The sequence below is a fragment of the Canis lupus genome, chromosome 5 (assembly GCF_003254725.2).
Source record: "Canis lupus dingo isolate Sandy chromosome 5, ASM325472v2, whole genome shotgun sequence".
Lineage (NCBI taxonomy): Eukaryota > Metazoa > Chordata > Mammalia > Carnivora > Canidae > Canis > Canis lupus.
In genome coordinates, this window is record NC_064247.1 from 84,744,737 (window position 1) to 84,769,231 (window position 24,495).

The 24,495-nt window shown below is 37.2% G+C and overlaps 1 long non-coding RNA gene across 1 annotated transcript; it reads left to right on the forward strand.

Moving 5' to 3' along the window:
- The first annotated feature begins 4,123 nt into the window (after nt 1–4,123).
- LOC112647625 (uncharacterized) lies at nt 4,124–24,495 on the forward strand. The gene is made up of 4 exons (XR_003128387.3): nt 4,124–4,375; nt 19,061–19,267; nt 21,173–21,295; nt 24,430–24,495. It is a non-coding gene; the product is annotated as an uncharacterized LOC112647625 (long non-coding RNA).

Genomic DNA, 24,495 nt, shown 5'->3' on the forward strand with positions numbered 1-24,495 from the left:
TGATTTTCTTTCTCTTTTCCTTTCTCTTTTTTTCCCTCCTCTTTCCACAATCAATTTTCTCTGCTTTTCTGCTTCTGCAAACACATGACCAAATATACCCCAGGCCTGACTACCCATTGACTCTGATTTCAAAACAGAGCTTGACTGAACAAGATAATGATGGATTTCAAACACCTGGGAGGAAGAACATACTATAGAGTCTCCATGGAAGGGAGGTTTGCCTCTGATCCAAATAGCAGTAGGCTGGGATATGGTTATAATCTCCTCCACCATCTTGGTTAAGGTTGTGATGGTCAACTGAGAAAGCAAACCAGGCCTCTAAAATGAAAATGAAGGATTGGGGGAATAAATGATTAGCTTATCTGGATCCAGTGTTGTCAGACTTAGAGATGTAGTTAAGGAAATGTCCTCAAAAGCTCATAAAATGAAAGGCCAGATAGCATGAGGCAAAAATAAACGTAACTGAAATACATACCTTAACAAATATGATATGTAAATTATTTTTATCCCTTAACACATCTACTTAAGAAAATATGGCCGTTGTATCATGGTTGATGGGTTAGCCCGTCCTCTGTCTGCCAGATGCATTTCTGAGGAAGGAAATGAGAAAGAGTAGGAGAATGAAGAAAAGGAAGTAGATTGCTTAGAGGATATAGAAAATAAAAGGAAAACGGGGCTACACTGAAGGACATAGAAGACCAGGAAATGGGAGAATGAGAAAGTGAGATAGACCGAGGATACTATAAGGGGATGAAAGAGATACAGAGAAGTGCAGAGAGGAAACATATATAATATTGTTGGATTTTATGAATGTAATCTTCCTTAATAACTCTCAACTTCCTAATAAAGGACTGGATTGCTTTGATGAACTGTATCATAATTGAAACTGACATTTCTTGATCCAGAATTTATGGAACAAGGATTTGACAAAAGGAAGTTGCTATGAGTATTTTCAAATTTAAAGATGAAACCTCTGTCTGAGGGAAAATTAAATGCCCCAGGAACTTAGTAGTTTTTCATTTGAGCCTTGAAAGGGTTTAAGAATATGTACTCCAGAGTTGCTGGCTATGGTAGTGAAGGGGGGAGACAGGGGTGAGGTAGCACTGATCCCCTTCTCCATGCCAAAGTACTGAATGGAACTTTCATGCAACTCTTTATTCCCAAATCCCTCTGGGACCCTTAATCCCATTTTTAGACAAGGCACTGAAGCTGAGCACTGTTATGTCCTGCAGCTCAGTAATTGCCAGATGCTAACTGAAATCCTTCCTAATTCCAAAGACACAATGATCCCAGTTTACCAGCCTTTCTCTCAGAACATAACAGATTTGTTGGTTGTATTATTTTTATTTATTTTTTAAAGGTAGAATTAGTCAAAATTGATCTTCTTACACAAGTTGGTTTTCTGCCAATGCCATGAGTCAGGAACTCTGATTTATAGTCATAGTATCTTGGTAGGATTTCAAAATGATGTTTGACATGTGTTGGGACATTCATGAATTCTTTCAAAAGTAAGAACAAGTTTAACAATAGGCTAGGATTTTCTTCTGGAACATTTTGGAGAGGTTTCAGGAAAATCTAAAGAATTTAGCAAAAAAAAAAAAAAAAAAAAAAAAAAACTCTAGAGAGGAATTCACCAAGGAAAACTTTTTAAAATCACCAAGTTCAGAAGCAAGAGGTTAAAAGTCTGAGCTCTTGAATAAGTCTCTGGTTCCACACCGTGGCTTTACAGTTTCCAGCTGGTAACCTTAGGCAAAAGACAACCTTTCACAGTTTCCATTTCCCCATCTATAAGACTGCATGGTACTGTTCTTATTGCATAAAGTTGTAGTGAGGTTTAAAAGAGTCAAAATATGATAAGCAATTACCCCGCAGCCTAGCACATAGTAAGGGCTCTATAATTTTATCAATCATCGTCATTCTGTATGACTGCTTTTCTTTCCCACAATCCATTCTATTTCTTTAAAGAAAATCTTAGGAAACCAGAGGCTATGAAGTTAAGATCGAGGGAGGTGGTGACCTAATTTGCAACTGAGCATTGGAGGAAGAACCTGAGAAAAGCATGTGAAAATGGTAGGAGGAGTAACAAGGCCGAACTAGCTGGATTCCAGAGGAATCTGGGAAGAAAGAGGAAGGAAGGGAGGAAGGGGGGAGGGATTGAGAGATGAAAAAAGAGAAGGAAGAAGGAATATGCATGATAAACAGCAGTGAAGAACTGTAAATTCCTTGAGAGGTTACCTGCAGTGTCAATTTTCACTGATGTTTCATAATAGTAACTTAGAAATAAAGCAGATCACTTGGATTTTTGTTTTTTATTTGTTTTACTTTGTTTTAGGTTTAGGTAATGGGTAAGATTGCTTTAGGAAAAGACAAAATTCATTTAAACTAAAAATGGGGGGAAATATGCATAATTCAGTTATGACACAGGTCAAATTCAGATGACCCTGAGTTTGCCAAACACCAATAGAGTGGGTAAGAAAAAGCCTCTGCCATCAGACAGTCTTGAGTTTGAATCCCTGCTGCACTCCTCACTAGCTTGTATAAATCTATACAAGTTACTATCCCTCCTAAAGCCTGAGTTCTCCTATACAAAATGATTATATAAAATAAAATAGTACATTTAAGCTGTGCATGATTATAGTAGGTAGCTGTGAGGATTAAGTGAGATCAGGCGTGTAGAGCACATGGCAACTTCTCATCAGAATCCTGCTCGCTGGAGAGCCCCAGATCCAGGTTGTCCTCACCAAATCATTTTAAGGCAATTTTGTGGCATTCAGTCTGTAAAAGTAGCATTTTCATTATATCAGAGCTGCTTTAAGAGAACTTTCTAGGGCTTCTGTGAAACTTGAGCCCCCTGCTGAATGGGAAAGGTGGCTTTTTCTCCTCACAAAGCAGGTCAGGCCACCTGCTTGGCCCAGCACCCCTGCTTGGCAGGGATAACGAACGTATTACCTTCCTGACTCTGGCAGTGGGCCCATGTGATCGTGGAGAGTTCGCTCCCGCTCCCGTTTGCCCTAACTTGTAGTAGATTTCATTCCAACATTGACTGACTTGCACATGAACAGGCGCCACTACTTTTGCCCTTGGCTAGAAGCAGGGCTAGTGCATAACACATGGCACATCCCTGGGTCTATCTCTGTAATGTAAGCTTCTAGAAGCCCTATTTCCACCGAATTCAAATGAGGATAATATTGACTTCTTTGCTCAAAGCACACACGGGTCTGAAATTCAGATTAAAATTCTTCTTCATTTCCCACTTTTTGTTGAAACCATCAGCACAGGAATGAGTTCTCCAACATCTTGTAAACTGCATCCTTTCATCATTGTTAACATTGCAGTTAATCATCATTTTTTAAGACTCATTTTATTTCATGTTTCACAAACAACATATTCCCCAATTCTAGGCTCTGATATACCATAAAAAAATTGTCAATTTTGTGTCAGAAAACAAAAAGATTTTTGGAACTCATGAGTAAAATACAACACTATTGATGTGCCATTTTAAGCAATAATAGTAAACTTAGACACATCTTAGACCCTATGTGAAAGGGGCATGTAATCATTATGGAATTAAAGTAATGATGCTATCATCAGTACATACACATGTACGTGAGAGATCTGGGGATTGTATCCAAGCCTGTTAGATTCCAGAGACCTGCTTTTTTCTACCATGGCAAGAAAATGCCATTAAAACTAAGAGTATTATCAAAAAGTACCATTTGGTGGTATCATTAAATGGTATAAAAGCCAGAAAAATTAAAACAGAAAAAGATACAGTAATTTAACTAATTGCAAGCATGACTGGACTCTAATTAATGGGATTCTTCTGAGAACGTCACGGAGTTGAATTCTATCTGCCTATCTATATAATTTAATATAGCCAGGTCGTGCTAAAATTAAACCAAATTTGAGAACCCACCAGTGAGCCCCAGAGCAGCAGAGGTGCTCAAAGCTGGTCTCTAAGCAGCTGGGAACTTTTTGGAAAAGCAAGTTTCTCAGACCCCACCCGACTTCCTGAATCAGAAATTCCAGGGTGGGGCCAACAACCTGTGTTTCTTCCAGTCCTCTAGGTTACTCTTAAGGCTGTTGAAGTTAGAGAACCACTAGGGGTGCAAAGAACAATAGAAACAAAGAGAGGTTCTACAATCTCCATGAAATACTCTGGTGGCAAGAAGGCAAACATCTTACTGCTTCTTTCTCCTCTAAACTCCGTAGAAAATAATACTGTAGGGTTTGCTCGCCCTGTTCAGAGTCTACTTTTTCCCTCACCTCAGTATTTCATTTTGTGTACGCCTGGAGGAAGAGGTTTCAGACAAAAAAGGAGAAATGCTATAATTAACAAAGCCTACCCTCTCTCTCGCCTCAGAAGAAAATGATGGTAAGAAAAAAGTTGACTGTGTGTGCATGTGTGTGTTTTAAGAAAGTTTAGAGTGTGATCTTAGCAAGATGTCAGACCTTGGGCTGACTTGGGTTTGACTCCAGGCTCGGCCGCTTAGTGCAAACTGTCCGACCACTCCTGAGCCTCTATAGATGGGGATACTACAGTCTACTTGGTAGCTTTGGCACTGGTGTGCTTTCCAGGGAGGACGGGGAAACAGGCCTTGCAGCTTTGTTTTACCTTGACATCCACGGGTAGGAAGGAAGAGATAGGGTCAGACTCAATGACCAGGAAGTTCATCAGGAGCACTTCCACGAATTTTCTTGTTTGGTGTAGAGACACTAAATATGCATTGTTCCCAAATAGAGATTTACATGTTCTTCGACTCAAAATACATGTAGCATGCTAAAATCATTAAAAGAAAAAGTGTGTGGGGGAGGGCAAAGAAGCATCTGGGAGCTCTTGAATCTAACTCACCTCTTGCGTCACCCAAAATGGGGGGAGGCCAGAGTACATACTTCATGGTTTACGAATTCTGGAGCTTATCCATATGGACCCTCCCCCATCCTCTCATTCTCTGTGACTTCCTAACCCTCCTTTACCATTTCCTCCATGCACTCCTAGCTATGACCGTTTCTCTCCCCTTCCCAAGGAAAGCCCACTTCTCATAGATAAGAAAGAAAAAACCCCAACTCTCCACCCTTCCTTATTCACCTAAGCCTTACTATTTCCAGCCTTCTCTAAAAAACAAAACCAAATTATAATAGAGGGTGTACTCTGCTCAGACTCCTCAGGCTTTGAAGAGGGTAGTCCCACGTGGTGTAAATAATTCAGAAATATCCAGTCAAGTCTCTTCCCTGAGTAGTGCTCAGGTTCTTAAAATTCATGGCAAGAGACCACTCTGGACAGAGCAACTGTTTCTTTGTTCTGAAGACAACACTTTCTACTTCTAAATGAGGATGAATGTTCCCACCATTCATGTGATTTTGACCACCACCACTTTTTGTAAAAGAGTAACTCAAGTATTATCAAGTTATGCTGGCTTTCCAATGAGGGAGATTTTGAATAATATGACTGTGTCCTCCCCAATGGAGGCCAGTCAAACGATAATCTCTGGGGGGAGGTTCTTAGCACTAGAGCTACTTTAGAAAGTAGCTGATTCTCATATGGACTAGTGGAAACCTATGTGTAAAGAATATTCATCTGCTTCCTAGTCTGATCTAATGACAAAACAGCCAAAGAAGACTGAGAAGAGGCCTAATTGCCTCAATCATCTTTGAATACATTCATACATTAGATAGAGGGATGAGGTAGGGCAGGCAACATTTTATATCAATTGAAGTTATTGTGGTATATTAAGCAAATGATATATATTAGGGAAACTAGTACTTATAGCTTGCATACAGTTGGTGCTTAATAAATTATAAATATATCCATCCTTCCCTCTAGCTCTTCATTAGGAAAAAGAAAATACAACAAATTGGCATTGACAATTGACATACTCCTGGTGTAAGGACTTGGGAACTATTTCAGGATTAGGTCCAAATTCTTCCTGTGTATATGGCTCTGACAGTAAGTTTTCTGATCTGCGGAATGCTTTAATCTACTTCAAAGGATTAAATGAGTTAGCCTCCTTGACATGACCAGGCACAGCAGAGGAGCTCAGGAAATACTGGTGACCCTACCCTCTGGACCCCATTTTTAGGACTGAGGTTACTGCTAAACTGCCTTAAAGAATCAGTGTTGAGACTTGCATTTTCTATGGATTTCACCTCTCCCAGACTACTAACAAACATCAGTTCCCTCCCGTTATTTGTGGTGGCTCTAATTCTTGTTTATCTAAGCTGCCAACCAGTGCTTTTGACACTTCCTAACAGTCACAGCCTCTGCATCCCCATTAAGAGCTCCGAAACGGCTACTTCTTTTCTCCAAGCTTCTATGTGCAGGTTGGTAAATCAGTCTTCATTGTGCTGAGCCGAGGCTTAAGGGAGGGGTTTCCTATTCAGATTTTCCAAGTTATTCCTTCCAGGAACAGCCTGTGTTCCCAGTAAAAAGTCTGTCTCTAATAACTAGCTTTTATTTTCCTTCAGCCAAGGACATTCATTTAGTTAAGCAGATTCTGCGCCTTCACCCAACTTTCACACTATTTTATTCTTATTTCCCCTCTGACAGTTGACTCTGAATCTTGAATGTTTGCAGTGGTACTTGCAGTGCCAGGAGGAAGTCTTAGTAGCTGAACGTTACTGCAATACTTTTTAGGTTTCATTTTTCTCTCCTATTAGGTTCTTCATCATACTCTGTCCAAGTCAGGACCAAAATCGTTGGCAGGACGTTCAGGACCTGGTACCGGATTTGTTAGCAGCTTTCAGTTCAAATCCACCTGTATCCACGTACCTCATAAATTGGAGGACTTTTGTGCTTTCCTCTCAAACTGATGAAATCATAGTCTTTCTTCAAGTCCTGCATCATTTGTACCCAGAAGTACTTCCTCTGGGTTCCCAGTGGGGATTGTTCCTCCAACTGTCCAATGACATTCATCCGAGGAGCTAGCTATCCTATGCCCAGGCTAGCGATAATGGCTTCAGTGCTAATTTATCTTCGTGGCTGAACAGAAAACATTAGAGATGATGCCTGTTAGTCTCTGCATGTCTCAGACATTGGTACAACTAAAGAATGTGCTCTGGAAAGCTTGTTAAGTCCGATTTCTCCAAATAATCTGATTTTTTTCCTCCATGACATCATCACTATGGATTTTTTAATTCTTTTTTTTTAAGATTCATTCTTTCTTTCTTTCTTTCTTTCTTTCTTTCTTTCTTTCTTTCTTTCTTTCTTTCTTTCTTTCTTCAGAGAGAGAGAGAGAGAGGCAGAGACACAGGCAGAGGGAGAAGCAGGCTCCATGCAGGGAGCCCGACCTGGGACTCGATCCCAGGTCTCCAGGATCAGGCCCTGGGCTGCAGGCGGCGCTAAACCGCTGAACCACCCGGGCTGCCCATCACTATGGATTTTAAGCAAAATATCAGTTGAGACCACAGAACATTCTATGCTCTGTAAACTTACTGGTTCTTTTCCCTAATTGTTGAGTATCCTAGCATCTAGATTTGGCTTAGCTCTCCCTTTGTTCTCATCCTGTAGTTCTTACTGTTCCTTCTCCTTTTCTTTCAGAGACTCCTCTTTCCCCTTGTCTTCAATAGTTTCACAGTATCTTCTACAGTTCTGAATTACAATTTATCTTCCCTGTTTGCTATTCACTCCCCTTGAGTACTGTGAGTCATCACCACAATTATATAAACTGATGAGTCTAAAATTAACACCTCCAGGCTATACTTCTCTGAACTTTAGAAACTGTCTTAAGGTCTGGAATGTAATAGATGCTCATATAAGCATTTTATGAATAAATAAGTGAATAAATGATAGGTTAAGTGTGTACCTGGTTTTAGACAACTTTAAAAAGTCAGATGAAAGTTCAGAATTAGTACTTTATTTTTTTTAAAGATTTTATTTATTTATTTATTTATTTATTTATTTATTTATTTATTTATTCATGGTAGACATAGAGAGAGAGAGAGAGATGGGCAGAGACCCAGGCAGAGGGAGAAGCAGGCTCCATGCAGGGAGCCTGACGTGAGACTCGATCCTGGGACTCCAGGATCACACCCTGGACCAAAGGCAGGAGCTAAACCCCTGAGCCACCCAAGGATCCCAGACTTAATGCTTTAGAGCAGCAGCACCATACAAGAGAAACAGAATGCAAGTCACATATTTAATTTTTAAATTTCTGGTGACCACATTTAGAAAGCAAAAAGAAATAAATAAAATTCATTTATTTTTCTTAAATTAGTATATCCAATATGTTGTCTTTCGGCTTGTGATCTATATAAAACATTATTAGTATAATATTTATATTTTTTGTCATACTAAGTCTTTGACATCTGGTATGCTTTTTATACTTGCCACTCATCTGGATTCATGTGCTAAATTCAGTTTCCATTCTTACTAACTACATTTCTAGTGCTTATTAACCACACCTGGCTTGTGACTGCTGTACCGACAGTGCAGCCATTGTGAATGGAGGTCACTGCAGGGCCTAGAGCAGGACAAAATGGAAGAAAATAGGTTTTTTGAAGTAAAATGAAAATATACCTTAACCTTACTTAAATGTTATCACTGATCTTTTGTGTTTGCTTAAATAGACATCCAGCTGTCCTTGGCAACACAACAAAAAGCATTTACCAGCAGGAAAAAAAATGACCACTAATTAAACAACCCGAAAACTTAAATGTCATTAAAGACTCTGCCAGTTTGAGGCCAATGTCTGTTTTCTCTCCCATTCTGCCCACTTGATTCTTACATTTTATTACTACCCATTTTCATGTGTAGGATTTAAGACGTCAAGAGACTTCTTTACCAACGCCACTTCTTTCACTTCTTATTTTGCTCCTTCCCACAGTCTTGTCAATCACGTCCTAGACGAGTTTGGATAGGAAATTGAGAACTAGTATGAATTGATCTGACCTGATTGTTGAGAATCATAATGCAGTCTAACACGACAAAAGAAAGGCCATGTCATATAAAGAGAGTATGTCTCTTGCTAGATGCGCTGCCATACAACCTTGATAAAAATAGCACTTTCTCTTGCTAAATAGTATTGGGATTGAGTCAGTGACTCAGAAGCATCTGAGAGTCTTTCTGAGGTTTGGGCATCCGAGTCGCGGGGATGCAAAATGCCTCCGGCCTGCAGCTTACCTTGTGGTTTTTGACCTTGGCTTTGTCCTCAGTCCCACATGTCAGATCAAGAAAACCAGACAACAGCTTGAACGAGGCAAGGTGTGTAATATAAATACAATGAAATCTCTTCCCAGATAACTCCTATCGATCCTCCAGGGCTTTGAGCACATTGAATTTTTTTTTTTCTAGATGAGCTGACTGCACACAGATTTCACTGGATTTATATGACTTTTTCAAGCCACTAGGATACCAATTAACAAAGCACTAACACAGTGCAAGACTTAGTGGCCTCAAATAACTAATGCAGCTCTGCAAAGGCCTAAATCCTGGGGAACATTTTATCCTCTAGAAAAAGCCAGCTGGTTAGAGGATCTGGGGCCATTGACCCTCTCTGTGAGGATGAAATAGGAGGTGCATCTGGGTTGGCTCCTTTTCTTCTCTCCCTGCTGCTCCCTTGGCATCCCTTTGAATGTCAGCCACCTCTTGCCTATTTCTGATAAACTCTGGAAAGGGGAAATGGAGTGAAAAATAAGCCCCGATCCTTATAGATCAGTGTGGGTTTTAGAGAAGGAGGCTGGCACAGTTGCAAATGAAAGAGGCATTCTTGTGTTTTAATTTTCAGTTAATGAAAGATAATTCTATAGCTTCTTCAAGTTAATCATCATTATTTTAATCTACATTGTGTCCTTAGTCATAGCTACTATTTCACTGAGAGGAATTCTCACTCATAAATAGTATTTTTCATGTCTGTATAAAGCTATGAATGGTCTGATCACCATCTCTGCAGAGAAAAATAAAGGAAAAACGTAGAAAAAGAGGTTAACAGGATTTTGGGTGAAGGTACCTGTTTGTCATTATTTGAAAGACAAAGATATGACTCATATTCTTAGATGCCAGACATAGCAGTAAAGTGGAAGTTAAAATGAAGCAGATTTTGTCTCAGTATATAAAAAAGAAAGCTTTATGACAGACAATTCACTGATTTCACTCTTACTCCACATTTCTGCCAAATAAATAAATAAATACCCTTAAAAGAGGGAGGTTAATAGAGTCATTCAAGAAGAGATTGGATGGGTGACGGGCACTGGATGTTATTCTGTATGTTAGTAAATTGAACACCAATAAAAAAAAATAATAAATAAAAAAATAAAATAAATAAAAAAAAAAAAAGAAGAGATTGGGCTCCCATATTTGGGAAATGTTAAGCCTCATGAGGGTGTTGTACTGGAGGGAAAAAAAAAAGTCCTTTTCCCCTTTTAATCCTGGAATTATTTGATTTTGTAGTTTGACAGATCTCTTGCTATCAAAAATCCTAAGTCAGCTTGTTTTGTGGTTGGTGAATCACTTGAAGAGGAAGGTCCATTGGTCCATTGGTGACCCAGTAATAACATGTTTGCAGAAATCCTCATTTGGAAAAGATACAGAGAGAACAGGATACTTTGACCTAGAGCAGAGGACATCAGTTTCATAACTACAGTGATGTGTTAAAGAAGAGTTACCAGGTGACTCTTAGTAATTTCCCCATACTTTAAGATTCTATAATAGAGAAATAATTATGTGGTCTGAAATGGCATGTTAAACCACAGAAATAGCACTATTGATGAGCCCTGCCTGTACCTTAAACAGAACAAATTAAGGTTGGCAGGGGGAATACTCCTTTTCTAGAACTATCAGCATCTGCTCAATCAGATGACCTAATAAAAACAACACACAGATGCATTTTATGGCCTGGGGTGTTTTCTGGGGAATGGATTAGATGCAGCTAATGAAGGCCAAACAGTCAGCTTAATGCCTAGGCTGGCCCTGGGTGGCATGCCTGGCCAAGAAAAGCTCAATAACTAAATGGCAAAGAGAACAGATGAGTCCTGTGATTGGCAAAAGGAAAACGTATATGGGCAGCAGTAAGGTTGGCTGAGTTGGGGCAATACAAATTTCAGTGTGGTATTTCTCACATATTCTGTGGTGCTGCGATTCAGTGGGGTGATTCTAGGTTGCGCTGAAGTAAAATTTTAGAGTTGGGGAACATACAGCCCAAATACCCCCTGTACTGATGAATTAATTTCTAATATATCATTGACAAATAGTTAAGTTTATGTCCAAGTTTTTATATCAATATTCAATTTTAAATTCTACAACTGTTGATTGTATGTCTATTATGAGCTAGAGCCCACTAAGGAATATGGGACATAATTAAGAACTTTTCTTGTTTTGTATGTAGCTTACAATGATACAAATAGACAGAAACAAAACCAAAGCAATCAATCCCTAGCCAAGTAAACAAATATATTAGTTATGAGATCTGAGTATTGTGAAAGAAACTGTTCTGAAATAGAAAATAATAAAATGGGATAAATTACCTTGATCAGTTGTCAGGATAGACTGAAGTAATATTTGACTTTAAACTGATGATAAGGTCTCAGGGATTCATCGTTGAGGGATCTAATGTTGTAAACTTCTATTTGTGAAACAGTTTATTTTTTTATTTTTTTTTCCTTACGGAGTTTTTATCACTTCAACAAATATTGCATTTAGTGAGTGTATCAATGAGTCAGACACTGTGCTAGGTAAAAGGGACATTGTCCTTTTCTTTTAGGACCTTGTGATCTACTTTTAGAAAGGGCATAAAAGCCAATAAATAACCATACATTGCAATATATCCACTATTAGAATTTTCTATCGGGAGTAGATTTAGCACAGTTGGTGGAATTCATTTGTCCTTGGATATTTAATAGAAAAAATAATGGTTAATTGGTACACTGCAGAATGGAGAATTAAAATAGGGGAACAACTTAGCATGCACAAAGATATCTTTGTACGGGACAAGAAAGGATTTCATAGTAACTACAGGTGGTGTGGGACAATTAATATAAAATAGGAGAAGTGGAGTAGAGAAAGATTTAGCTGAAGAGAAAGAGTCCGAAGTCATATATCAAGGATGATATGTAAGGGCTCTGGGAATCTAGAGGACGCTAAAAAGTTTAAAATAGGAGAGTGAAATAATGATATTAGTAGTAGTAATAATAATAATAATAATAATAATAATAATAATGGTAGGAGAGGAGGGAGAAAGTAAGTTGGAGGAAGAAGACATAACATTTATTGAGCACTTAATATATGTCAAGCTTTTTCATAGGAACTGTATTTGTAGTAATCAAGTCCTTACAAAAATCATCTGAAGAAACCGAGGCAGAACAATGCAATGTTAAGAGTTTAAGACCTATGTGTGTTCATTGTATGTTTAAGAATCACATGAAAGGGGACGCCTGGGTAGCCCAGTGGTTGAGCATCTGCCTTTGGCCCAGGGTGTGATCCGGGAGTTCTGGGATCAAGTCCCACAGCACACTCCTTGCGAGGATCCTGCTTCTCCCTCTGCCTGTGTCTCTGCCTTCTCTCTGTGTCTCTCATGAATAAATGAATAAATATAATCTTTAAAAAAAAGAATCAATCACATGAAAGACTGTGTTAAGGATGGGGTCATGGAAACACTGCAGTAGTCCAGGTATAACCCATGATAAAGATCTAGAATTTACCACTTATTTCGTCTATGCTCTGGTTCTAGTGTACCACATTGAATTATACACTGCTCCTTTGGCATACTTCAGATATTAGAAAATCACTTCCTTCCCAGATATTATCTAAGATACCATCCTCAATTCTACCAACTGTTTCTCATAAGATGTCTGTGTATGTTTGTTCACCATTGTAATAATTTTGGCAGGGGTGGGGTGGTGTGTTCCAGATTGTCAACATCATCCTGGCTGTTTTTGATGTCTAGAATGTTACCCATCGTTCTAAATTACTGTTGCTTCCATGTATAATGTGAATCACTCCTAGTTATAATATGGAATATGGGCTACGTATTTAGTCTTCTTTGGGGTAATTTGTGAGAGATAATATGAAATAACTTTTAGGTCTCTTTTGAACATCATTCAAAAGATTTCTAGGAGAGACATTATTCTCAAAATATTCTGATTTTCCTGCCTAGTTTTAATCTCACAGAGGATGTTTTTGGTCTCAAAGAACCATGTGGCAGATGTTCAGGAAATACATATTAGATCTGGTTGTATACAATATATTTGAATATGTATATATATATATATAAATATTCTGATTTAAGTGTCAGAAATATAACTCATATCAGCATAAGAATATTAATTGGAGCCTTCTGGAAGCACTCACATTTCCACTCTGAATGCATTTCTTTCCAGTGACTCACCTCAGAGTTTTTTTTGCATTTTGTAGTGAAGTACTACTGCAATTTATACTGCAGTATCACTAGGCCTCCTGGGTGTTCCTGTAGGCTGTGTTATTTAAGGACTGCTTTTAGATACCAAGTAAAAATTGGTTATAAGCAATATCAAGGAGTGGAGCTGAGGATTCTAACCTGTCTTCATTCAACTCTTTTTCTCTTCGTGTTTATGCTTCTGTTAGGCTCACTTTCTTGTCTCTGTAAAGGGTTCCTCCATGTAGTGGAGTCTGCCAATATCCGTAGGTTTCTGTGCTTTGGCTTGCAATTGAAAAAACAACAGCTCCAACTCACTTTCAACCAGAAAAGGAAAAACAGGAAAAAAATAGCCTAATTGATCTGTGTTGGTTTCTGTCATCCACCCACTTGGAGTGGGACACACTGATTAATAAAGAGGACTCTGTGAAGAAGAGGAGTTCCTCAAATAATAGATGTCACAGCTATAAATATTGTAATGGAAAAATGTTTCCTGTAGAAGGAAGAAAAAAGGAAAGAAAGAAGAGAAGGAGGAAGGAAGAAAGACAGTTGGCGTCAAAACCATTTTGGAAGAGTTTGGCATGATCTAGTAACACTGTAGATGTTACTGTCATGGGTCACCTATGACCCAACATTCTGAAGAATGTCCCTTAGAGAAACTTTTGCACGTATTTGATAGAATACATGTACATGAAGGCTCATGACATTTCCTTTAAAACCTAAAATCTGGGATCCCTGGGTGGCGCAGCGGTTTGGCGCCTGCCTTTGGCCCAGGGCGCGATCCTGGAGACCCGGGATCGAATCCCACATTGGGCTCCTGGTGCGTGGAGCCTGCTTCTCCCTCTGCCTGTGTCTCTGCCTCTCTCTCTTTCTCTCTGTGTGACTATCATAAATAAATAAAAATTAAAAAAAAAAAATAAAAAAAAAAATAAAACCTAAAATCTAAGACATAAAGGTTCATCAGTAGAATGTATGAATAAATTTTCATGTATTTATATAAAATTGTGTATAGTCATATATCAGTAAAATGACTAAATCTACCTATAGCAAAATAATCTAATTAATGTTGGGTAAAAAACATAAAATCATAAAAGATAATATTAATATTAATATTCCACTTATATTAAGTTCAAAATAGGAGAAGCTATATTATTAAGATCAATATGTGTAATATTGTTTATAGGTAATATAGATTCATACCATATAATGTTTACTAGTGATTGAATTATAAAGAAAAATAAAAATGATCAGCATAAATGTCATAATAAGGTTTACTTTTTTTTTTTTAAGATTTTATCTATTTGACAGAGAAACAGCACAAACAGGGGGAGTGTCAGGCAGAGGGAGAGGGAGAAGCAGGCTCCCTGCTGAGCAAGGAGCACCTATGTGGGGCTGGATCCCAGGTTGTGGGGCTCCATCACAAGACCCCAGGATCATGACCTCCTGGGGTGGGTCAAAGGCAGACACTCAACCAACTGAGCCCACCTTCTAGGATTTATTTTAATAGGAAAGTCATGAGGCTTATTAGCTAAGAGTATATAGGGGATTCCTCTGATGCCAATAATGATTGATTTCTTAACTGGAATGGTAGTTCCATGGAATTTTTCATTACTGTTTTTAAACATTAGGTATGTTTATTTGCTTCTTGATATAATTATTACATTTTGACATTAAGTAAGGATAAAAAAAGAGTTTTCTTTGCACCCTCTTTTGAGTATGCGCTTTTTGTAAAAAGCACTCATGATTCTTGCTCTATGGCATACTAACTAGGTGACATTGGACAAATTGTTTCATTTCTTTGCCCATCATTTTCTTCATTACATGATTGAAACAATAAAACAGTAATGATGGTGATTAAAACAGCAATAACAACATCAGCAACATTCACAAAGTTGGATATAAAATAGGACTATGCATGCAAAAATACTTAATAGTTCAGTTGGCACGTAGTATTCAATAGAATGTAAAATTTTTGCACTTTTTCCCTGATAATGATGATAGAAAAAAGATTCAGTAGGAAGTGTGTTGCTTCTGTCTGGCATTCTGCCAACACTGGGCCCTTATCTTTGAGTTCTTTTAATTAAAATATGAAATTAAGCAAACTAATTGTTTATTTGGGCATGCATAAAGTTTTAGGAACTGTGTTCATTGTTAAGGGGCAAATGTAAAAACAAACAAACAAACAAAAAAACACAAGTCTTTAATGAGTTCTTCATAAAGATTGCATTTCTCCCTCACTGTCCACATATTTCCAGTGCCTAAGACTCACAGGATATGTCCATATCATGAGATAATATCTGTCAGTATTTTTGTGCACTATCATCACATGGTCATATAATCATGCAAAAAAATTTTAAATGAAATTATTTTGACCATGAGTGATTAAAACAACTGTTTTGGTGTTTTGTTTTTTTTTTGTTTGTTTGTTTGTTTGTTTTGTTTTTGTTTTGTTTTCCTATTCTGACTTGTCCTGCATCACACTTTATCTCAACTCAGGTAGTATTAGGAGAACACTATCATCATCCAGCTAAGGGGAAATTAAATAGAGAATATGTTTAGTTTATATTTAAATACTATTCTGTCACATGATTTACCATCATGTCTGAATATAATTTAGTTAGTTTTGGGCTTTCATTATAGAAAGGACTTCCAGGAGTAGTCCTAAAACAGACTTTGCTGACTTGTCTAACATCACAGCACAAAGGTACACAGATAGATGCCGTATCCTAATACAAAAGAATCATAGTACTCAAAATATGTGGGCATTGGGGCAGAAGGATGCTTTAAATTTTTGAATCTAGAATCTAATCTATAAAATATCAAATTATTCAAAACATTATAATACAAAATAGTAAGTACAAAATTCAGTTATCATCAATACCTGGCTAAATGGAACCTCTCTTTCCCTGTCAGGAATATACCAATTAGCCATCATATAAAGTAAATATATAGAAAGATAGATAGATAAGTAGATAGATAGATAGATAGATAGATAGATAGATAGATAGATAGATGATTTGATATAAATCATATGGGATATAATGTGTTCGTACCTGAATTTGTAGAACACAAACCAATGGCAGTTTTATGCAACAGAGGTTTGTGTTTGAAGTACCATATTTTATCCATCCTAAATAACAATACAAATTTAAAAATAGATAAAAACACTAAAGGAAAGAATTGGTATTTCTATTTTCTTCACATAAAAGAATATTGAAAATGTTCTGTCTGAATAGACATATTTCTAAATAATATATACAAAATGGTCAATAAGCAAATGAAAAAATGCTCAACATTATTGGTCATTAGAGAAATGCAAATCAAAACCATAACTTTGATTTGGTATGTTCCATTTGTTACAATTGATAAGCCAATATTGATCTAGAATTTTAACTAAAGCACATAGTTTACATTAGGGTTCACTTTGTGTTGTATAGATCTATGGGTTTTGACAAATGCGTAATTCATACAAGTCCATAAAAAGTGATATCTGTGAAAAACAAAACTGCTATTTGGAATATTTGGGAATTAAAGATTTTACTTGGGCCACTAGAAAATATAGGTGCTATTAAAATGCAAGAGATGCAGCTTAAGTGGTGTTTACTGGGAAATTTATATTTTAATTTTCAAGATTAGATTAAAAGGATGATAAAAAAATATCAAGGATCTGAGTTCCACTCCTTATACATGTCGTAGCATTTCTAAGTATTGTACCCACCAAAAATGAAAATACATGCCCACACAAACACCTACATGAATGTGCATAATAGCAATAGTCATAATAGCCTCAAACTGGAAGCAACTGAAATTTCCATAAACTGGTTCATAGACAAATAAATTATACACACACGCTCACACACACACACACACACACACACACACACACATATCCTCAGTAATAAAAGGAAACCAAACAATGACACATGTACCAGCATGGGTGACTCTCCATAAGTAGTATACTGAGCAAAAGAAGTTACAAAGAACTACCTCTGTAGAATTCTCTTCGTATGTCAGTGTGAAATGCATACATCAAGGGACAGAAAACTGATCATGGATTGCCTGAGGCCAAGGCTTATAGGGGAATTGCTTGCAAAGAGAATGAGAAAATTTTTGAGTTGATGAAAATGTTCAAAATATTGATTGTGGCGATGGTTATATTATGTATCTATTTGCCAAAACTCATTGAACTATACACTTAGAATGTAGGGATTTTATTATATGAAAACTATACTTTATTAAATTGTTCAAAACCTATCCATTGAAAAGAGTAGAATTTTTGTAATAAAATACATGGGTTCATGTTTATGCAAATATCAGCTGTGTGGTATAAAGAGTTAGCATACAGTCTATGAAATCAGCCCTCTATAAATTGCAAGTAATAATATTTATCTCTCCATCTTGAAGAAGAACAATTGAAATCATGCATATGAAAAGTGCTCTCTGTAAACCCTTTCATCGGTGTTGTCACAGCAGTTTTTTTCCCCTTTAAGTTGTAGCCTGGCCTTCTGTAAGTTTCGTCCTTGTACAGGCTTTGGAGGAATGATGCTGCTACGTACGCAGACTAGCATTTGCTGGCGGAGCGAATCCATACTCTAACATTTCTGTACCCTGGCATTTGCTTGACAGAGACCCCAACTCTTGCCTCTTTTGCAGGCGTTCTTGTGAAGGCTTGCACATAAAAACGGTTGTAGTTCATTTCAGTTCTCAGCCGATCACATGCAGAACTGTGTAAACAGTGTTGAATGCACAGTCTCCATTAGCAATGACAGGAACCACTTGAAGGTGCCTTGGGCGATTCTTCCAAAAGGTCAGCTTTAGACACATTCATTCCTGTACTTTCTGTTTTGCCCCTCTTCCTGGCACTAGCCCAATTACTTCTGTTTTATATGTCAGGATCTTCATCAGTACCACACCGCAGAAAGCACAATAAGGGGACAATTTTTAGCTGGTGGCAGATCTGATTAATGAGGCAAGGCTGAAATTAACTTTTCCTCATGTTACATGCATTCCCGAGTCATGTAAAATTCCCCTTGTTATGCTACCTATTAACATCTTCACCACCAGTCACCACATTGAAGCATAATGTACTTTTTACTGAAACAGGCATCCATCCCTGTCCTATTATTCTGTAAATAAAAAGTGACATGATTTGATATTAACACAGATAGATTTGTCTGTTTAGAGAGCTTTTTAGTTAATACAATATTTCCTGATTGCACGTCTCACATACATATACATAGATAGGCATATTATGTTAAAAATAGTAATAGGTATATCTTGATGACAAAAATAGAATACAGAGTCAGGCAGAAATCTTTGACAGGTAATTATTGTGAATGGCAGCAATCCCATATATATTGAAAAATAATCAACCATGTAACCAAAGGCAGAGTGCCTTTCCCATTTAAAATTAATTTTCCAAAGGAACTCTGTTCAGCATGCTGAAATTGTTTTTAGAGCTCAATAATAAAAATGGCAAGTGCTCCAATTCCTCTCCTTTGTCTGTTTATATTTAAGGAAATCTATTTGGCCCTGACCCACAGAACTTAACAGCAAATGTTGCATATTATCATGTAATTAGAAATAAATAAATTTAGGGATCTGCTAATAGAAGATGTGTTTATCATATAATTAGTTGACCAGAAAATAATTAGATTTTTTTAAAAGGTTAAAAACATAATTACTACTTTTCTTATTGCCATATGAAAGTAGTATTTTCTTTCTTTCTTTTTTTTTAGGTATCATCCTAACTTAAAATTGTCAATATATATTCAACTTACAATCTGGAAGCAATTAGATAAATTTAATGGAGAAGAATCTCTAGATTATTTGATTTCCAGTAATACAGGAACAAAATAGTACCTATTTGTAAAGTTCTATAAATATTAAATGAGCTTTTATATATAAATCACCTAAGACAGTATCTGGTCTATTGTTCATGCTCAGTAAGTATTAGCTATTAATTATTATTGCTGTTATTAATAATTATTAGATTATTATTAAGAATTATTAATAATTCTGCCTCGTGAGCCCATCCTGTCATGCTTCCTAGTCTGGTTTAAAGTGTACAGTTATGCAATCTGTTTTTAGTTTTGCCACTAAGTTTTGGCTTTAAGCAAGCTGACAGATCTTTCTAGATGGATTTGCTTTCCTTTTTAATGGAGAATCTCCATATAGATAAAGATTTCTTTTCTGCTGTTACAAATTATAACAGTCAATGCCTCATGTACATCAAAATGTTCCCAGAATCAAAAATATATTTGCACTTCCATAGTGCAAAGAGTGTTTGGTGTTTACTTATATTTCAGACATTGAAGAACAATGCCTAGTCCTTGGATTTCAGGGTACATTCTCACATTCTCTAAATCACACCTTGGTACACTCCTAGTCAGTGAATGGCCATCCTTCCTGACTTGGTCCCTCTGTGGGAAAATAAGCCTTTTGGTGCGTACTGAGCACCTCTCAGGCAAGTGCTAATTATCAGTTCTGTTTGGCAGATGAGCGAACTGAGGCTTATGGAGAAAAGAGTTGCCCGAGGATCAACAATCCAGGATTATCAGTTTCAAGATACTTTATCTTTCTAAATGTAATTTTAACCTCTCATTAAAAAAATAGGTGCAAGAAGAACTTAAAATCTTCACACCTCTTTGTCTCTTTAAATCATATTGGTCCAGTCTCTTCGTTGATAGATACATATATATCTATTTCTCTATTTTATTGTTCTAAAATTAGCATAAAAAGTGAAAGGGAGGCCAAAACAAACAGACTCACAAACCTGTTTGAGAAGGGAAAAGAGAAGAGAAGCAAAACAAAATAGTTTTGTCTTAATTTGCATTATTTCAGGTCAGTAGAAAATAGAAGTTAGGTAGGACGCCTGGGTGGCTCAGCGGTTGAGCGCCTGCCTTCGGCCCAGGGCTGATCCTGGAGTCTCAGGATGGAGTCCCACGTCGGGCTCCCTGCATGGAGCCTGCTTCTCCCTCTGCCGTGTCTCTGCCTCTCTCTGTGTGCCTCTCATGAATAAATAAATAAAACCTTAAAAAAAAAAAAAAGAAAAAGAAAATAGAAGCTAGGAAAAACAAATCGAGATGATAAATTCTGAAGCACTCTAAAGTTAGAAATAAGGTCCTATCTGCACTCTCTATCATGGTCTCCAAACTCTGGCCCCTTTCCTTGCCCAGTCCACACTGACTCATACACCACAGGACCTGCTGAGTAGCTGAGCCCATTCCAGTAAGATCACTCCCTTCCTTGAGCCCAGGAATACTTCAGAAGAGGATCTCACACATTCAGAAACCCGGAGCCCTGCCATCACCACTGGCTCACAGTGTCTGCATAACGAAGTCCTCTATACTTCTATGGGCTGCAGACCTCTTAAGAAATTTAAGATGTCAAATCCCACAATGGCATAATTTCTTTTAACTCTTTCATGCAGAGATTTCAAGAATTACCAAGTGATCTTTTTGGCCTAATATTTATAAACCATCTTTCCAAGTATCATTCTCCATGCAGACTATAGTCTAAGCATAGTCAGTGTGCCTTGATCCTGTTTGTGTACACTACAACACTTTATAATGTCTATAAGCTCAATGGGGCCGGGCACATCCTCATGCCTAGCATAGTGTTAGGAACAGAGCAAGCCCTCAGAGAAGGTTCATGGAATGACAAGGTGATAATCCTAGTAGAGATTTCCTCATTGCAATAAACTAATTGTTAGTAACATAAAATGCTAAGCTTTATAAAATATTAACAGTAAATTTATCAAAATTTAATTTATCATTAAATTTAACTTAATTATAAAAATCCAAAATTTTAAAGCAAGATTAGTAAAACTGTTTCTGTGTCTATTATAGGTATAGCTGTGGACTTGACCTTAAGACAAAGGCAGACAGAAGCCCTGAGTGCAGTCATTGCCTTATTTTCACCAAACATTGTAGCTGGATCTGTGCAATATGTGAGAGTGGAGGGTCCGGATGGTATGAAAGACATCGTTGTGGTGTCATACAACCTGAGTTTGTCCCCATAACTTCGTTCAGTTTATGTACTCTGTCTTTATTCTCAGCATAAAGAGGGATAATATAACGTATTTTTCCTGATTTCCATCAGGATTACAGATATATTTATTGAAGCCCTTGCACAGCAGAGATACCTAGTAGGCATTTGATAATTGATAGCTACTATATTTTTATTATTGTTATTATTATAGATGAACTCTATCAGATAATATGTAGGTTACTAAATATTTCATTTGGCATTTAGATTATAATTAAATTTGAAAATATGCAATCTGCAGTTTCTTTGTTGAAGCATACAGGGTAAAAGTTGGTCAACTCTGAGAAGAAATTATGAGGTATAAATAAAACCCTGCTGTAGTTACTGAGTGACTCCCTTATGAGAACAGGAATCAGACCTAAGAATTGAGTGAGTGACTGAGAGAACACATAGATTGCAATTTCTGAATAGTTGCATCTAAAGACTACAGCACTAAGCTTAGCTAAATATGTTGTCTCGGGGTGTGGAACCTTTTGTTTATTTCTTTCTCCTCCCTAAGTCCCCTGCTTTTGTGTTCTCTTCAAAATAAATAATAACCATCTAATTATTACCACCACCACCTTCTTTTCAGGTTAGTATTTAGCCAAGTGTGATAGTCAGTGAACTAAAATAGATAAACCTCCCATGTGACCTGAAATATCTTAGGGGTGGGGTATACGAAGATAGGGACCATGTGGGAGCCATTGGTAAACGCTGAGAAGAAAAAAGGCAGAATGGCAGGAGGTACTAATATACTTTTAGTACTTTCTTCTGACTTTTCATGCTTTGTTCTACTACGTCCTCAAAACTATGGAAGTACTTACTACTTCTACACGTTACAAATATGAGACCTAAGAATCAAATGAGTAGGGGATGGCAGAGCCATGATTCAAACACAAGTCTCTGAGACTCCTGTCTTGCCCATTGTCTCCAATCTACCGGAGCTGTCAAGTGAGACATGGATAATAGTGTGAATAAAACAGTAAATAAAACAGTAAAAAAGGTTTCCTGAAAACGAGCACCGTAACCTTGATTTCACCTTTCTCAAGATGACTGCCTCATATCCAAAATGGAGGCAAACACTCTAGTCTCTGCTGAATTTTGTGAAATGAAAACAAACAGATGGAAATCCATGTGTTTTCAAAGCTCGAAAGCACCCTAAAAACATGAGAAGGTTTTCAGAGAGGAAATTGGTGGGTTGGAATTGTTGGTTAAGACTCCTGTAATACTAACCACCTAGACCAAGTTTTTCCAAATTTGTTGCCTTGAACTCTGTGATTGATTCCTAGAAGCACAGATGCTTCTGGGGAAAATGTCCCAAGGACAACCCCCCCCCTTTTTTTTTGGTAATTTTTTCCCTCCTTCTATATTTAGTGTATATTGATATTTTAAAGGCTCTGAAATTTTTACAGTAAAACAAAAAAATTGGTATTTTGTGAATAATGAATAATTTCATCAATTTAAATGAAAATTTTATTTAATATGGATAAAAATATTGAATGAAAGTCCTAGATTCAAATCGCATCTCCACCACTTACTAGCTATGTTACTTTAGGCAACCTATTAAATCCTTTTGATCTGCTATTTGCTCATCAGATAATTGGATAATCCTATTGCAGAATAGTGTCAGTTGAGGGAAATATGATATTTGCCGTGTTTGGAACACAGTATATGTTCAATGAATATTAGATATTCTTCTCTTCCCCTCACAGAATCCACTTTTGTTGTTCTAGACACATAATTGCCTTGGTGCAGAAGCACTGTATACTAGATCCATTTGCTTTTTGTGAACAATTTGTATTAAGTCCTAGTTTTAGGAAAGAAAGAGTTGCTAAGCTGTTTCTGTCACACTGGCAGAGGCCCATCTCATGCTAGGAAGCAACCAAGTCAGAACACTGCAAATCAATACTTCTATGTAATTATTTAAAGAAAACAAAATCTAAAGAGATATGAAGTTGCTTTTGATTCCCCTCTCACACAATGACAAGTGGATGATCTCAAAGTGTGTTCCCCCTCCCCATGGACCCGCTCCAGATTTTTTCTTGTCTTCCTCCAGTTACATCCTTCCCCACCATCCATTTCTCTGGGATCTGTATTTGGAACTCATTCATGCTTACTCAGTAGCTTGGATTATCTTTTTTTACTTATGCTGGGATTTATCAACATGAAAAGGAGTGAGGGATGATCTTTCACTTCTAGTAAACACTTCATTATTTGCCTTTGGTATTTGAAGACAACAAAACAAAACAAAGCATATCCTTACAGAGTGTCTCCTCAGTAATTACTGCTGGTGTTGTCAGTTGCAGACTGCTTTCCTGCCAGCATCTGAAATATCTAACAATGAAAGATAAAGAAAATGAGTTAGCCATTTTTACTCTTTCCAAACTGGGAAGATAGTCTGAAATCAACTCAGCTGTCCTTTTTCTTTGGAAAGCTCCCAGGCCAAATGAGCCCCTGATTTTTGGTGCTAGTCCTTCTGAAATCAGGTTTGGACAGGGAGGCCAAGGAGCCAGCAAGAGAACTGAGCCAGTTATTTTGTCAAGACAACACCTGCCCTTTAAAATTGCTGCTTTTCTTTAATAAGAATATCCTCTGTACAGTACAGTTGTCCTCATTGCCTTTGCCTGGCTTTTCCCAGAAAGTGTTTGTTTTATACTTATCTTCTTTGCTTCTCCGTTTGCCACGGACAATTTAATGAACACATTTAATTATACAAGTTGTTTTTTAACCTTCACAGATATATTAGGTAATGGATAGTTTCTCAGAACTTGGTTTTGTTTTTATTTTTGTGCTTATTACACTATTTTCATGTGCAAAGAAAGAGAAGAAGTGGAAAGAATCTGTCCTTAAGCACTGACAGGTCAAGCTGAGTATCTCTACTGCCATTTGGTCACTTGATGACCTTGAACAAATAGTACATGTTTTTGTACCTTAGTTTTTGTTTTGTTTTGTTTTTTACTGGTAAGTGGAGGGAAATAATATCTATATTTATCTTAAAAATGAAAATTAATATTTTAGGAACTTCACATTCAGACATGATCTATACCTATACTACCTCCCTGCTCTTTGCTAAGCACAGCATAAACCTTGGAAAAACCATAGAAAACAACAAAAGGAGAACTCTGAAAACATAAGGAGAAGAAGG